General features: G+C 44.1%; 1 long non-coding RNA gene across 1 annotated transcript; it reads left to right on the top strand.

Annotated features, from left to right (window-relative positions):
• The first annotated feature begins 67 nt into the window (after positions 1-67).
• LOC123789511 (uncharacterized) lies at positions 68-15,047 on the top strand. Its single transcript, XR_006778829.2, has 3 exons — positions 68-159; positions 13,361-13,461; positions 14,222-15,047. It is a non-coding gene; the product is annotated as an uncharacterized LOC123789511 (long non-coding RNA).
• Positions 15,048-17,994: the final 2,947 nt, after the last annotated feature.

The following is a 17,994-nucleotide window of genomic DNA, read 5'->3' as shown; positions in this document are numbered from 1 at the left end:
CAGGCGCTTCCTCCCGCACACCCGCGCCCCCGCCCCGCGCCCCCTCCTGCGCCCCCGCCCCGCGTCCCCGCCCCGCGCCCCCTCCTGCGCCATACCGCCCTGCTCCAGCCTTACCCCGCGCCTTCAGCGGCTGGAGGAACAGTGAGGAGCTGAGCACAGGTAGGCGGAGGGCTTGCACTGCCCGCCAGACTCCAAGTGGAGAGGTCAGGGGAAGAGCGACTTGGGAGTGACCCTCTGGGAACAGGGAAATAGGACTTAAGGCGTGAACCCCCATGGGTTTGCACCTACTTATGTCCTCTTTGTTAAATAATAAGCTAAGGACGCCCAAGAAAATGTCAAGAAACGCAGTTAGGGTGGGTGTGCTGCCTTCGAAGCTGGTGGGGTTGGGTTGGGGCAACTGGGTTAGAGTGCATTGGGGTGTGGGCCGACTCCCCGTGGCGGCGTGTCCTGCCTGAGTCAAACCAGGAAAGCCATTCTGTCCTCCAGACTGGCATCTGCAGGGGGGCCTGAGACTGAAATGGGCATTTCCGAAGCATCCTGTCAGCTGTTAACATCCCAAAGGGTTATTTTAGCATTAGAGCTGGTTGCTATCCAGCAAATGGAAAAAGCACCTAGAAATGAAAAATGAAACAGGTAATTTTTGTTGTGATTTTAACTTTCCGTGTGAAAATAATTTCAAACTTATACAAAAGTTAGAATAAGAAGAGTACAAAGAGTATCCTTTTACCCTTTACTTAGATTCAGCTATTAAAGTTTTACCTCATTGGCTTTTTATCATTTGTGTCCTCTCTGACCACTCTAAACCCTCACCCCATGTATCGATTAATATCTATCAGTCCTTTATCTATCATCTGTCTACCTGTCTGTCTATCATCTATCATTCTCTCTGGTGGGGAGCAGTATTAGAGGCCAAGATTCAGATGGCTCTAGGGGTGCAGCGTGGGGTCTAGAAACTTATTGACCCTGGGTCCAACTTGATAAAGATTCCTTTACTCACTATTCAACTCTGGACAAGTCAACGGACTTCTCTGAGCTATATTTCCATTTGTAGATGAGAATGATGATACCAGCCTTCCACCAAGGAGGTGGCTATAAGAATCAAGGTCATTAATGCATGCATGTTTTATTGTTAGGGCCCCCACTCTAAACATTACTACAGTGGGTTCAGGGCAAGACACAAGGTGTCTTCCCGTGTAGGAGTTCATATGATAAGAAGTAAGTGTGACCGTAATGAGACACAGGCTAATGCGAGAAGGAGGAGCTGGCTTCCTCTGGGAGGCTCTGTAGGAGTAGACGCCTTCATGTGACAGGTTAAGAAGAATTGTTATGAGTGAGAGATCAAGGATGGAGAGAGGAAGCATTTCAGAAGCACCAAGGAACAATGAGTGTGCCGAGAGCATCAGAGACATCAAGAAGTATGGCCAATTTGGGAGGCTTGAGAACCTGAAAGATCGTCTTGACCCAGTGGAGGACAGAATCTGTATTGTATGAGAGTCAGAAGTATATGCCCTGCAGGTGGAAAGCACAACAAAATGTTCTTTAATTCTGACTGTTCTTACCTCGTTTGAATTCCCACTATGTTGGGATGGGCGGTACTGTCTGTTTTGGGTAAATCCCCACTCTCCCAGGAATTTTCCTACTTGCCTTGCAGGGGGGCCTCTGTGTTCTCAGGGCTGGAGGAAGGGTTCCTCTGTGGGTGCCTGATATGGTAGACCAGCGGCCTTGTTTCTGGGCCTCTGGCACTGGCCTTGCTGAGGTGTGGTAGGCCCTGATTGTGCTGTGCTGACATCTTGCAGAAGCCTTGGTCCCTGCCCTGGGCTCTGGTCACAAGGCCCCACTGCTGCCTCCTGCTCCCTGAGACCTCTTCTGACCACACTCGCCCTCTGCACCTGCACCTGCCTATGATCTGAGATGCCTGGGAGGGTGTGGGAAGTGTGGGACACTTTTCAGCTGTCCTCCCCACCTCCTGCCTGGACACCCCTTCTGCCAGCACCCCCTTGCCCGCACAGCACACACTTCCCGGCACTGCTTTTGCTGGTGGCTTCCCTGCGTTTTCCTGGCTCAGCTCTGAGTGGACAGAACCAAATCTCCCATGGTGGAAGCCGAGCAGATTAGAAGCTCAGAAACCTATTGATTTAGTGAAGGGAAGCCTTAGGGCTTTGTGGTTAGAAGAGAGTGAAATTGCTCAAAACTAAATACTTTCCTAAAGAGAAAAGTAAGCTTTGAATACACATGACTCTGAAGTCCTTCTGGTCCTTCTGCCGGAACTAGATGAGTAACTCCGGGGACCACATCTGCTAGCGTAGAGGGTCCTGCCCGCATCCCATGCGGGCACTGTTAATTTGTACCTGTGAGGAAACTCACCATTTGCTGTATCCCAATTTATGTGTCATATAAAAGCCTGAATGCCAGAGTTCAATAAAACCTGTACTTTTTCTTCCCTCCTAAAAAAAGCCTGGGGGTATTGGGGAACACTTTGTCATTTGCGCACTCCCACCTGTGTGTTGGGGGATCAGCAGGTGCTCACAGGAACGCCCTTCTGGACCTGAACGCTGGCCTTGCACCTCAGGGGTACAGCACATCTCCTGTGGCTGTGTTCTGAGTTCCCACGGGCACATAGCGGCCTGGCCCCTTGGCGCCCCAATACTCAGGGAACCCCGGAGCACAGATGCTCAGTGCATCGTGTCACATAAGACTGCATTAGTTTCCCCGGCTATGGAGTAGAATTCCTAATATGTGTGTGGCCTACTTCTCAAAAATCAAATATGAGCCATGGAGAGCATTCACGAGCATTTTGAAAAGTATATGGATGTGAAGTCCTGCCTTACGGTTGTGCCTCTGAGCCTCACTTCCGGCTCCGGCTTCCTGGGAGGACAGACACAATGCAGGCTCTGGCCCCAGGATGGGGCATCTGGGCTGCTAGTCTGCCCTTGCCGTTTCCGGCCCTTCCTATTTTCAACCGTGACCAACCTGTCCAATGAGATGGATTCGTTCGAGTAGATTCCTCTTATGCCTGTGGCTTTGTGAGAGTCTGGCAGTCCTCGGTCCTTTTCTGGTGAGAATCTCTTTTTCCAGATAGCAAAGGCCCAGTGCTGTGGAATAGCCAAACTCTCAGCTGCTTAATTTAAAAGGTCTCACGACCCTCCCCCCTCCAGCCCAGTCCTGTACCCGGACGCTGAGCCTGGGGTTGGGAGCTGGGCACAGCACGGCAGAGCGGGAGCCTTCTCTCCCTCTGCCTTGCCTCCACACCCCTTCACCACTGCAGCCCGGGCGTCCTCCAGGTCAGAGGGAGGGTGGGAAGAGTCGGAAAGCCCTACTTACTGGCACAGCACGGGCTGCTTTTGTGAGATCCGCAGGCCTCCCCTGCTCCCGCAGTCCTGGAGAGCCTTCAGGATGCCTCTCAGGACGCCTGCAGCTTCCACAGGTTTCCCTTCTGCTGGGATTATCTTTCCTCTGCAGACTGTCCTCCTGAAAGAAAGATTTTGAAGACGGTCCGTGGGAATCCAGAGCTGGCTCATGAGAATAAAAATGCACCCTTTGTTTTTGCCAGGTGGAGGCAGCCAGCCAGGTGCAGCCTCACCGTCAGGCTTCCCCAGCATCACAGTCACTCCTGTTTCCTTCACAGGACACAGCCAAGCTCCCCAAATGGATCTTGGGGGCTTCACTTGGGTTGAGGAAGGGGAAGCACGCCCTGGCTCCCTGGTGGGGAAGGGAAGTGTTGGGCACAGTGGGGTCTCTCCTCTAAGTCCTGCCCTGCTGGCCTCCTTCTCTGACTCAACTTGGAGCAGAACCTCTGGGGTCACTCCCTTGGCAGACCTCTGTTGATGGTCTAGCACCTCACTCTGGAATGCGGGGTACTTGGTCATACCTTTTTAGCCTTTGGGTTTAAATGCTGACATAACCGGCTGAGTCGCCTTTGATGTTCTCTGACATAGCTCTAGGCTGAGCCTGGCCCAGGGGCCTTCAGAAGCATCTGGAGAGGGGTCTGTCATTTGGGAATCCCCAGAGTAAAGGAAGCAGGGTGGTGGTGTGTAAGATGCGTCTGGAAAGGTGTGGTTTGTAAAAAGAGTGCGTTCTTTCAAGCAGTTACATGCTCACAGTAAAACTGAGTGGGAAGGACAGAGTCCCCATGTCCCCTCACCCTTCCACCCAGTGTTCTTTTTTTCCTTTAAAATTATTTTTATTGAATCATAAATGTACAACAGCTTCTTAACTCTACACATGCACTTATATTTTCTAAAAGGAAAGACGTTATGTCTTATTATGCCATGATCCTGGCTAATAGTGTTTCAAAACTTTGAGAAAAAGCTTTAAAAATGTTTCACATGTCACCTGAAACATACAAATTTAGCATTGTCAAAGAAGGAATGCTTCTACACTCTTACAAAGATCACTAGAAAGAAACAACAATTAAAAAGCAAAGGAACTGTCTCAAAGGCATTTTAAGAAAAATAACCCTTCCTTCACAGTAAGGTAATGTTATGAATCCAGTGCATTCACAGAACGGCTCTCTGCTTCTGCTCTGGTGTCGTCTGCCATAGCACTGGGCACTTACGCATGACCGAGATACCCCGAGCTGTTCTGTTACCTCTGGGTCTCATCCTCTCCTGTGCATACAGTGAGAGAAGCTTAGTATCGGCTTCTCCCTGCATAACCCCCACTTCCTCCACTGCTGCTGGGACCCTGGTTTCCTCCACCGTATGGTCTCCCCATATTCCTGCTACCATCAAAGCTTCCACTCTTCATTGGACCATCTGTAGAAGGTTGCTGGTTATAGTTTCCAAAATCATTGTAATTCCCACTTCCATCATTTCCTCCTCCAAGGTTGTCAAAATACACCTAATGTGGGGCTCAAACTCACAACCGCAAGATCAATAGTCACCCGACTTAGCCAGCCAGGCACCCCGGTTTTCTCTTTATTAACATCTTATGCTATTGAGGGACATCACTGAAACTGATTAGCCAACGTTATGATTAACTAACATCTGTAGTTTACTGTCTCCATAGTTTTGCCTTTTGCAGAATGTCACAGTTGGAATTATACGGTGTGTAGTCTTTTTAGGTTGGTTTTTTTCACGTACCACCATGCATCTAAGGTTCCTCCATGTTTTTTTGAAGCTTGGTAGCTCATTTCTTTTTAGCGCAGAATAACATTCAATTGTCTGACTGTAGCACAGTTTATCCAATCACCTATTGAAGGCCATCTTTGTTGCCTCCAAGTTTTAGCAATCTGAGTAAATGAATATTTATAAGTAGATGTTTTGTGTAGACATAAGTTTTCAACTCATTCAGGTAAATATCTAGGGGTATAATTGTTGGATCATATGGTAAGGGTATGTTTAGTTTTGTAAGAAACTGCCAAACTCTTCCCAAGTGGCTGCACTATTTTGCATTCTCACCAGCAGTGAATGAGAGTTCCAGTTTCTCCACATACTGGACAGTGTTTGGCATTGTCAGTGTTCCAGCTGTGGGCCATTCTAAGAGGTGTGTAATGGTATCTCATTGTTTTACTTTGTATTTCCCTGAGGACATATAACGAAGAGCATCTTTTTGTATGCTTATTTGCCATCTGTATATCTTCTTTGGTAAAGTGTCTGTTTTGGATATTTTGCCAGTTTAAAAAAATGTGTTGTTTGTTTTCTTACTGTTGAGTTTGAAAAGTTTTTTGTACATTTTTGTATCTAGTCCTTTATCAGATAGGTGGTTTGCAAACATTTTCTCCTAGTTTGTGGTTTGTCTTCTTAGTTTCTTAATGTGTCTTTCACAGAGCAAAAGTCTTTAATTTTAATAAAGTCCCACTCACCAATTTTTTTTTTTTTTTGGATTGTGCTTTCGGTGTTGTGTCTAAAAAGTCACCACCAAACTCAAGGTCATCTAGATTTTCTCATATGTTATCTTATAGGGGTTTTATAGTTTTACATTAACTTAGGCCTATGATTCATTCTGAGTTACTTTTTGTGAAAGGTGTAAGATGTGTGTCTAGACTCAGTTTTCTGCATGTGGGTGCAGTCGTTCCAGCACTATTCGATGGAAAGACTGTCCCTTCTTTATGAATTGCTTTTGCTCCTTTGTCAAAGATCAGTTGACTATATTTGCCTGGATCTATTTCTGGTTTCTCATTCTATCCCCCTGATATATTTGTCTAGTCTTTTAACTGTCTTGTCTTTTAATGTATTCTTTCAACACTGTCTTGATAACTGTAGCTTTGTAATAAGTCTTGAAGTCTTGCTACACTTGTATTAGTCCTTTGACTTGGTTCTTCTTTAATACTGTGTTGGCTATGTGGGATCTTTTGCCTCCATATAAATGTTAAAATCAGTTTGTCCATATCTACAAAATAACTTGCTGGGATTTTGATTGGGATTGTATTGAATCTATAGATTAACTGGGGGAAGAACTGACCTTTTGACAGTACAGAATCTTTTTATCCACAAACATGGACTATCTCCCCATTTATTTATTTCTCCTTTGATTTCATTCATCAGAATTTTGTTGTTTTTCTCACATAGACCTGGTACATATTTTGTTTGATTTAAAGCTAAGTATTTCAGGGTTTTTTGGTGTTAATGTAAACAGTAAGTTCATCTTCCAGTTGTTCATTATCAGTATATAAGAAAGCAATTGGCCTTCGTATATTAACCTTGTATCCTGCAACTTTGCTATAATCACCAATTGGTTGTAGGAGTTTTTTTGTATTGTTAATTCTTTGGGATTTTCAACATAAACAATGATGTCATTTGTGAACAAAGACAGTTTTATTTCTTCATTCCCAGTCTATGTATGTTTTTTTTTTCTTTTTCTTGTCTTATTTCATTAGCTAAAACTTCCAGTATGATGTTGAATAAGAATGGTGAAAGGGGACATCCATGCCTGCCTGATTTTAGCAGGGAAGTATATAGTTTCTCACCACTAAGTATGATATTAACTGTAGGGCTTTCCCCTCCCCGATGTTCTTTTATAAATTGAGGAAGGTCCCCTCAAATCCTACTTTCTTGAGAATTTTTATCATGAATTAGGTGGTAGCTTTTGTCAAATGCTTTTTCTACATCTATTTTATGTAATCACATGATTTTTCTTCTTTAGCTTGTTGATGTGATAGATTATATTAATTGATTTTTAAATGTTGAACCAGTTTTGCATACCTGGAATAAATCCCACGAGTTTGTGCTGTGTAATTATTTTTATAAATTGTTGGATTTAGTTTGCTAATATATTGTTGAGTATTTTTGTATCTATGATCATGAGAGATATTGGTCTGTAGTTTTCTTTACTCACAATGTCCTTGTCCAGTTTTGGTATTAGAGTAATGCTGGCCTCATAGAGCCAGTTGGGAGTAGTCCCTCTACTTCTATCTTCTGGCAGAGATTGTAGAGAATTTGTATAATTTCTCCCTTAAATGTTAGGTGAAATTCACCAGTAAACCTATCTGGGCCCAGTATTTTCTGTTTGGGAAGGTTATTAAGTATTGATTTAATTCCTTTCATAGATATAGGCTTATCCAGATTTTCTATTTCTCTTTGTGTGAGTTTTAGTAAATTGTGTCCTTCAAAGAATTAGTTCATCTTACCTAAGGTATTGAATTCGTGGACATAAAATCATTCCTAATATTCTTTTATTATCCTTTTAATAGTGATCAGTAGTGATGACCCCTCTTTCATTTCTGATATTAATAATTTGAGTTTTCTCTTTTTTATTCTTGGTTAACTTGCCTAGAAGTTTATCAATTTTATTGATCTTTGCAAAGAACCAGCTCTGAGTTTCATTGATTTTTCTCTAATGTTTTCCTGTTTTCCATTTCATTGACTTTTGCTCTAATTCTTTATTTTATTATGCTTACTTTGGACTTAATTTGCTTTTTTCCCTCTAATTTCCTAAAGTGAAAGCTTAGATGACTGACTTTTTATCTTTCATCTTCTCTAATGTATGCATTCAATGCTATAAATTTCCCTCTAAGCACTGTTTTTTCTGTATCCCACAGATTTTGATTAGTTGGATTCAAGTCCATGTTCAAATAAAACTATCCCGTAAAAGAGAGCACATCCCTGTGTATATGTAGTGACAAGACAGTCAAAGAGCAGGAAAAGAAAAACCACTGAACTCAGCTTCTCTGGATTTACAACCCAGCTGGGACTGGCATTGCTTTCTCTCAGGCCTTAAAGTCCCCATCTGTGAAATAAGGAAGTTGGCCAAGATAATCTCTCAAGCCCTCCTCTGGTTCTAACACTTTGAGACTTTAATATGTCTTTGGGGAATCTGTTAATGTATGGAAATATCTTGTTGAGTAAATTTTTCTTTAAGGTGAACAAAACGTGAAAAAACCCCCACAGAATACCACTTTATAGGTAGGACAAGTATCTTATAACAGAGTATCCCCAATAAATCCTTCTTTATAATTCGTCATTCAATTTATGTGTCCCTAGTTATCACAAAATGCACTATTCTCTTAGTATTTTGAGCAAATTGTTATCTGTTACATCAACTAGGAATTTAAAAAAACCAAGATTTTGTTTTACCTTCAGTTATTCCTTCTCTAACAATCTTCTTTATGGAGACCCAAGTTTCTAACCTATACCATTTTCATTTTTTCTGAAGAATTTCTTTTAATATTTCTGGCAAGGCAAGTCTACATGCAATAAATTCCCTCAGTTATATTTGCCTAAGAAAGTATTTATTTCTCCTTCACTTGTGAAGGTTAATTTTGATGGATATAGAATACTATATTGGTAGGTTTTTTCCATTAGCACGCTAAAACATTTCACTCCTTTTCTTTTTGCTTGCATGGTTTCTGGAGAGAAGTTGAAATCAATTCTTTTTTTTTTTTCTTTCTTTCTCCTCTATATGTTTATTTCAAGATTTTGTCTGTTCTTAAATTTCTGCAATTTGAATATGGGTACTTCCACTCATTAGAGAATAAAGCCCAAGCTCCTTACGGCAACACTAAGGCTCTTCAGGACATGGCCTTCAATACCTCTTCAGGCTTAGGGAGACGTATGGTGCAATGTGGAGAGTGTGGGTTTCAGAGTTAGATGCTAGACTTTACCTCTCCTGCTGGCTTGCTGAGTGTTCTAGGATTAACTATTTAAGGTTTCTGAGTGTCAGCTTCCTGAGTGTGCTATGAAAGGAAAGAAGTCACGCTCACCTTCCTTGTGAGAGAGAGGCACAGAAGGAGAGGGAGAGAGAGAATCTTAAGCAGGCTTCATACCCAGTGCAGAGCCCAATGTGGGGCTTTCACAACCCTGAGATCATGACCTGAGCCAAAATGAAGAGTTGGACCTTACCTGACTGAGCTACCCGGGTGCCCCCTCCCTTCCTTATAGTCTGTTACTTTTATTTCACCTAGCCTTTCTCCCTCACACCCCCTCCCATCAAGGAGACTGAACATTCACTAGGGCTGTGGGCTGCATGTGTCTCCTTTGCCCCGACTTCATCCTGTGTCTAGGTGTAGATTTTTTTGGTACTTATTCTGCTTGGTATTCTCTGAACTTCCTGGATTTTGGTCCCCACCGTTAATTTTGGAAAATTCTTAGTCATTATTTTTTTCAAGTATTTCTCCTCTTTATTTCTCTTTTTCCTTTTCTTTGTTTCCCCACTATGTGTACGTTACAGCTTCCGGAATTGTGCCACAGTTCTTAAACATTTTGTTCCGTTTTTTTCATTCTTTTCTCTCACCACATTACAGTTCTGGAAGTTTCTATGGACATTTCCTCAAGTTCACTGATTCTTCCCTCAGTCATGCCCAGTCTACTGATAAACCCATCAATGCATTCATTTCTGTTAAGATTGTTCTAATTTTCTAGCATGTCCTTTTGACTCTGTCTTAGAATATCCACTCTCTGCTTACACTGTCTGTGTGCTCTTTTATGTTGTTCACTTTTCCCCTTAAAATCCTTAACATATTAATCATAGTTATTTTAATTTCTATGTCTAATAATTGCAACATTTCCGCCATATCTGAGTCTGTTTCTAATGCTTGTTTTGCCTCTTCAAACTGTGATTTTTGTCTTTTAGTGTGCTTTGTAATTTTTTATTAGAAGTTGAACATGATGTGGTGGGTAAAAGGAACTGAGGTGAACAGGCTTTTGGTATTAGTTTTTATGTTTATCTGGCCAGGAGTTAGGTTGTATTTGCTTTTAGCTGTAACCATAGATATTTCAGGCTACAATTTCCTCTAGTTTCCTTATTATTTTCTGCTCTGTTGTCTTTGGATTTTTTAGAGACTTCTCAGATAAGATCTGAGATGTGCTGTTCTTTCAGTGTCTTTCCCTGTAGTTACACAGGAATCATACTGATGTGCAGTGGTGAGGTGGGGCAAGGGAGGGCTTCTGTAGTCCTAGTGTTGGTCTCAGTCTTTTGGTGAGTCTATGTCTCCAGACCACGAACTTCTACTCTAGAACTTCTCGGTTTTTTCTTCCCCTTAAGTGGGACAGAATGGCTAGAGTAGGCTGCAGTTGAGTGTTTCCCTTTCCTCTGGGTCGATTAGGCTCTGATAAGACAACAGCAGGTTAAGGTTAACTAGTTCCCCCTGAGGCAGGTCTTACTAAGATTAGAGTGCTCTTGTGTATTTAAAAATGGGCTCGTTTCTACCCTTCCCCCCCCTGCTGGAAGCATGAAAGGCTTTTTCTCTGATACTCACTGTGAGAACCTGGCCCACTCGTGGAGGTAAGTCATAAAACTGTGAGGCCCCCTAGGCCTGGGTCCTCCTGCAGATTCTAACTTGCAGATTTATCCATAGTGAATTCATCAGTTAATCAGTTGCAGCCTAGGGTCTCTCACCCCCACACTGGTTCCTGCAAAGGTTTCTGCTTCTGGGATTCTGCTCCGATGAGCTGTGATTCTCTGCATTCTCAACCTCCAATTCTGGGAGCAGTGGTTTGTTTTCTGACCTCAATTCTGTGATGAATCTAAGATAAGTTTTTATTTTCAGTTTATTGAGCTTTTTCTTCTTGAGAAGACAGGAGTGATGCCTTCCAAGTTCCTCACGTGCTGAATTAGAAATTAGAAGTCTATTGAAAGCTGTTTTCTTAAAAAAAAAAACAAAAACAAAAACAACAAGCCAGAGGTAGGGTGGAATGTAGCATATTTTTATACATGTACTGGATTACTTTTAAAAGTATTTTCCAGAGTATACATCAGATGGACTCTAATATTTACTCAATATGTGGTTAAGTTCAGGGAGAATAATTCAGCTGATTAACTGATCAGCACGTTAGCTGATAAATCAATGACAAGATTGTCTGTACTTTTTAAAACCAGGAAAGCCTCAGTAGTTATAACCTTAATATTTTACATGCCAGGCTGACTTTACAGAGCTGATAAATTCAACCCAAAAGGCTGAAGATTAACAGCTTGGAGAGCAGAGTGACCTCCACTCGATGATGCCTTTTACATCTGCTGCACTCACTCCATTTGGTCTAGAATCCTTGGAACTAGTTCAGGCTGTGCATTATTCCAGCAAAAGTGAAGGGAAAAAACAGAGCAAACATTTCAACACACCTTCTAACTCTGTTTGGCTTCTACAGCCCACGCTCTGCAATCCTGCTCTGCGTTCCTCTTGTCTCTTGATATAAATTATCCCTAAATGGTGGAGTCGTTGCTTCAAAGCAGCTGCCTGCTCACATCCGAGGTGACACTAATGGCTGCTTTAACTTCCAGCAGTGAGCGCAGAGGGCACAGCCCAAGATCTCAGGCGTGGCCCCTCCTTGTCGTGTCCTTTTCTGCTCATACCTCTCCCAGGTCGCTCTCAAACAAAACAGTTTCTTCCACATTAAGATAGAATCTCCCAGTGCTTCATCTCTTCCCTGGCTTTTCAAAAACCTCACAAATGGCATTTAGTGGTTTAGATGCCTGACTTACATGTATTTCTGTTCTAAGGGACCAAAGCAGCCAGCAAATAATTTTTTTTATTATGTTCTGTTACTCACCATACAGTACTTCATTAGTTTTTGTTGTAGTGTTCCATGCTTCATTGTTTGCGTATAATACCCAGTGCTCCATGCAATACGTGCCCTCCTTACTACCCATCACTGGACTATCCCAATCCCCCACCCCCTTCCCCTCTGAAACCCTCACTTTGCTTTCCAGAGTCCAGAGTTTCTCATGGTTCATCTACCCCTCTGATTCATTTTTCCCTTCCTTCTCCTCCAGTCCCATCCCTGTTGATGCAAATGGTGGGTATTTATCCTTTCTGATGGCCGAGTAATATTCCATTGTATATATGGAGCACATCTTCTTTATTCATTCATCTGTTGAAGGGCATCTCGGCTCCTTCCACAGTTTAGCTATTGTGGACAATGCTGCTATGAACATTGGGGTGCATATGGCTCTTCTTTTCACTACGTCTGTATCTTTGGGGTAAATACCCAGTAGTGCAATGGCTGGATCATAGGGTAGCTCAATTTTTAACTTTTTAAGGGACCTCCATGCTGTTTTCCAGAGTGGCTGTACCAACTTGCATTCCCACCAACAATGTAGGAGGGATCCCCTTTCTCCACATCCTCTCCAACATTTGTTGTTTCCTGCCTTGTCCATTTTTGCCATTCTAACTGGTGTAAGGTGGTATCTCAACGTAGTTTTGATTTGAATTTCCCTGATGGCTAATGATGTTGAATCAAATAAAAAAATGGGCAGAAGATATGAACAGACACGTTTCCAACGAAGACATATGAATGGCTAACAGACGCATGAAAAAATGTTCAACATCATTAGCCAGCAAAGGATTTAATGCCATTTATACCCAGGAAGGTGAATCCAGGGGGCAGGGCAAGCCTTTCAGATGCATGATGTCCTTACAGGTAAAACTTGTTCTGGATGCTTCCCCTCCCCCAGCCCTCACTTCCTCACCCCGCACCTCAAGGTTCCACCCTGTGAGACCGGGCTCTGCTTCCCACTGTCCTCCACAATCCCGAGCTGACTGTGAGCTGTTGGAGCGTGCAAAACTTGCCTCAGACTAGTGCTGTCTCTGGGTGGTGCTGCCCCCGCTTGGGTGTATGGAACAGAGAAGGGTTTCCGATTGTCAGCTCCTGGACACTGAGCGCCAGTGAGACCAGGTACAAAGTATCCCGCCATGCACACAGCAGTTCTTTACCACAAAGAACTCCCCTGACCAGACTGTCAACAAAATGGCTTGGGACTACCTGCTCAGTTAGAACATAGGCGGTGTGTTTCTAGGGTGATGATGGTGTGGGCTGAGTGAGGGGTGTCAGAGGTTTTGAGGCCCGTCTCACATGTTCTTTACAAAGGCAGCCGCGGCCACAGCGTGAAGAGAAGTTACATGCACAGGGAACTCTGCATGATTACCAAAGTCAGGATCTGAAAGACTGTGTTGCCTTTCAAAATGTGCCTGTTTGTGTCTGTTTTTTAGGGAGAAGAGAAGAAAATGAACAAATTTGAAGGAAAACAAAATAAAGATCTCCTGTTTCTAACCACATATTCAGCAGAAATGAGAATTAAGAAGTCAAATTGGTAAATGGAACTTAATTTAAAAGTTTTCTTCTAAGATGAATGGGGAAGGATCATTAATGACTCCAGTGCCCTTGAATAATGATAATGTCCCCCAGGAGCAGTGGACGGACCACATGACAGTGAGGGGTTCTCTATGCTCACCTTTTATAACACAAAGCCAGAGGGGTTAGTGGAAATACCAAACAGTTCTGCCCGCCCTTTTATGACAGTAGTGGTGAGTAACCTCCGTCCTTCAGTCTCCCTCATACTTTTCATCTATTCTGTTGGTCATTTCTGTAATTCCACATGTGCTTTGGAAAGGGGGTGAGGGCACAGGAGCCAGTGTACGGGTTTTGCGCTGAGCACAGAGCGCTCCCGAGTGTTGCGCCATGCTGCCTGAGGTGAGGCTTCCCCAGACGTCACCTAATAGCAGCTGAGGAAAACTTCTCTCTCTGACTCAGGCACCCGATTGCACTTCTTAACCTGTGGTAGCTGAGGGAAAAGAGCCTCGGGAACCTAGGTTTTGCCAAAGCCCTGCCACACGACCCTGCATGATCATTTTACTTTTTGGGACACAAGTTTTCTCATTTGTAAAATGAGTTAGTGAACAAGCTAATAGACTATTCTGACTACATCTAAACTCTGAAAGCAAGCTACACTGATACTTAAAAATTAGCTGCATTTTCATATTTATTGCGGTCTTTGAAAGAGCAAAATGAAATGAGGCTTTTTACCTACTCTGCTGCCAGAGCTAGAACTGATTCCCTTTCTTATATATTAGGCATCTGTAGAAGACAAAAGCTCAGGACCGTTTTCACACCTGGAACCAGTGAAAGCAGTCTGTTATTGTGGTTGGTCTTACCCTCGCCTGCAAGCCAGTGTCCGTTCTTTATCCGAAAGAGAAAAGCATCGCGGTGGCCATTCACTTACCCAAAGATGACCTTTCCAGGAGAATCGCTGCACGGCAAATGCCAACGGCAGGAAAGCTGGTGAATGCCTCTCTGCAGCCCGGCTGGGGGCCCGCTCAGGTCTGCCTTCTCCGTTTTAACTGGATCTGAAGCTTGCTTATCTGACTCTCTGGTAGCTAAGTTCAAAGCAGTTTAGAAACTTTGAGTCAAGTTTATAAACAATCATAACAAATTAGAGGAGCATATGTTAAATTTTAAAAAATGACACAGGAACTAAAAGACAATGCTGGTGGGGTGTCATTGTACGTAGGTGACAATATGGGATAGTCTCGAAGGCATGGCTGAAGAACCGAGAAAACGTTATGCGCATGGTACGTTTAGAAAGCTGAGAAGTGAGAACATTTTTTTTAAAAATGTGGTTAAGATGCCCTCAAACTGTATGTCAGGATTTAAATATAGATGTTGGGTGGGGAGCGGGAGCTTTATATTGGATAGTAGGGGAGGGTCGTGCAGAAAAGTGGGGAGTGAGCCATGAAGAGCGGGAAGAAGATGAGGACATAGACGATCTGAGGGTAAATTTGTCAACTTTGACTTCAATTTTTTGCTGTGACTTTACTCTCAATTGAGCTAGTTTTGTGATTGTTAATTTTATACACTAAAATGCAGAGCTCTAATCTGGGTCTTTTGTATTTTTTTCTGTTTCTGTGTACTTTTGCTAATGCTTCTAAGGAATTACTTTATAAACAAAAATAAAAGTCATTTTTGAAATTTTTAGTGGAACAATATATACCTGCAGAAATGCATCTTCTTGGGTTTAGTTTCTTACTTAGCTTCTACCTATATCAAGTTTCATAAATATTTGCACGTTTGTTAGTGCGTCTGCCGTGCCGAGCACCAAGCCGGGTCCTAGGAAATACGAATAGCCAGGGGCCTGTCTCTGCCTTTTAGGGACGGGCGCCTTGGGGCCTAGCTCAGCCTTCTAGGAGAAGACATGCGGGGACACACTTGTATATACACAACATGCCGCATTGAGAAGATGGACAATTTTATCCCTCGTTTTCGTGCTGAGATTTTCAGAAGATGTTGGGACATCCCGTTTCCAGCTGACACAATGTTCTTCAGTCCCAAATTGTAGGAAACAGGGACTTGCATGTTTTCACTGGAAGAGGGTCAAAGAATAAAAGTGTCAGAAGGCAAGACTTATCTTCCAGGTATTTAATTATTCCCTTAGTGACAAATTTGGAGCTTAAAAATATCAGATGAGGGGACGCCTGGGTGGCTCAGTCGGTTAAGAGACTGCCTTCAGCTCAGGTCATGATCCTGGAGTCCCAGGATCAAGCCCTGCATCAGGCTCCCTGCTCAGTGGGGAGTCTGTTCTGCCTCTGCCCCCCCCCCACCGTGCTCTCTCTCAAATAAATAAATAAAATCTTAAAAAAAATATTAGATGAAAAATTTCCTGCACAAATGGGCAAGAGAGCAAACACGAGCTTTTTAGGCAAGAAGCGCCTGGTGGAGTGTTTTCCAGAACCACCTCTGTCTCCTGCCTTCTCCAGCTCATGCTGATCCTGCCAGGTGCCTGCAAGGCTTTACCTCCAGAAATACACAAGTTTCTGGATTCAACTAAATGGTGCACATGTCTGTTTTTTGAAGCACCTTTTCCCTCTTTACTCTCAAAAGCTGAGCCATACGTTGCACACACTGTGTATTACATATGTATGCCCCAGTGGAACCAGCTAGAACATTTCCAGAAACCAGGGGGCTCCGTGGCACCCCGTCCCGGCTGTCCTGTCTCACCACCCAGCACGGTTGTGTCAAAGCTACAATGTGGCCACAAGTAGAACACTGGTTGGGCCTGGTCTGAATGACTGTCCGGTACCGAGACCACAGCTGGAGCCCGGGTCACTCATGTTGATGTTTCATCACATGCTGATGTGTCTAGAGCTGTCTGTTTTATGGCTTCACCTCTCAGTTGGGTTGTAAACTTGTCAGGTTTGGGTCATGACCCACATTTCTGTCCCCCCTGTGGTACCAGGTAGAGGCTTCAATATGGCCATGTTTGCTGTGAGTTAATCTGCAACATTCCACCACCTACCAGCCCGTCTTCAGATGATCACACAAGATGGAAAACCCAATTGTCCAACCGACTCTTCACTAATGAGGAGGTATTAACCCAGGATGTGTGAAGGACATTGCTGAGAACCCACAGGGCTTACCGTCTGCAGGGGAGGACAGACGCCCGATGATTGCAGGAAACCCACAAACTAGCCCGTTACACAGAATGAACAGCTAGCGAGGTGAGTAGATAATAAAACGAGTATTGAGCTTTAACTCAAATGCTTTATGGTCAATACAACAGCTAAATGCATCAACTTGGACGCCTTGTGACTGCAGAAAGGGAAGATTTGTTAATCCACAAATCAGCCCATATTTCTCCTGAAAAATGTTCCTTCTTATAATTGAGAGCACTTTAGCTGATTACTTAAAATGTTTCATCCTTCAAACAGGTCATATCCTGCTTTAATTTTCTTTATGGAGTGTACTGTCCTTCCAGCTTGTTGAATATGTTTGAGAGGATTAAAAATAGAATGTGGAGAAATTGGAAGAGTTCCTGAAAAAGCAAAATGCAGAGAGGATGATTAAATTGCCCTTGTGTTGATTTTCCCACGCCGTCCATAGCAGGCAGGCAGTCTGGGGAAAGGTAATTTGTTTTCTCGCTCCAGAGACACTGTGTGGGTGGCTGTAGTGGGATTATTCGAGGTTGGTGGACTCCCTGATTCTGTCACCTGTCCCAGGTCCCCCCGGGAATTCTGCAGCAGCACCACCAGATAACTAGTCCCTGGGCCGAGGGGCCGCCACGGTGCAGACCCCCACCGGCTGATGAGTGAGGTGCTTTCGGGAGAGCACAGGATTCCAGACAGACGTCCCTGGCCCCGTGCCGCCCGCTCGCCTGACTGTGGGGGCATGGGGCCTGGAGGACAGTCACGACTCTCCAAGGTTTCATCTTCTCTGCTGTTGCCGTCTGTGACTGGCAGGTGGCAGCTTCTGGGAAGGCTGTGTTGAATGGATTTGAAGACCCCTCAAGGACTACGCTGAGTTACCAATTTCTGCTCTGGGCAAGAAGGAGCGGCAGCATGCGTGCTCAAAGATGTCGTTCACGGGGACTTTTGAGGCCAGCATCTCAGCTCCGGGCAGGTGCAGAGCAGGGCAGCACCCTTCCGAGAGGGGACCGTCCTCCCCAGCCACCTGCTGCCTCTCCCAGGCCACCTCCCTCAGGCCCCGCCTGAGAGCCAGAAAGTCAGGCATAAACCCCATACACCCTATCAAGTAAATGTTATTAATATTTCTGTTCTAGTGACAAGGAAACTGAGAAGAGAGTAAGAAACTCAGAAATTAGGCGGTGGGGCCTAATATAGAGTCCCAATCACCTCATTTCAGGGACTATGACTCCCATGCCTACCTCACACTCCCTCCTTGTTTTAAGATGTCTCTTTTCTGGGGCTCAGAAAGGCAGGAGCCGGCAATCTAACACGGTGCCCACTGGACCTCTGCCCTCTGACAGACCAGAGGGAAGCTGGGGGCGGGAGAGGAGCTGACCCTGACACCCAACAGGCTCATCCAGCCACTTTTGGGTAAATGTGGAACAGAC

This window comes from Ursus americanus, chromosome 3 (assembly GCF_024610735.1).
Source record: "Ursus americanus isolate L20-20 chromosome 3, mUrsAme1.1.p, whole genome shotgun sequence".
In the NCBI taxonomy this organism is placed as follows: Eukaryota; Metazoa; Chordata; class Mammalia; order Carnivora; family Ursidae; genus Ursus; species Ursus americanus.
This window is presented reverse-complemented; position numbering and strand designations above follow the sequence as displayed.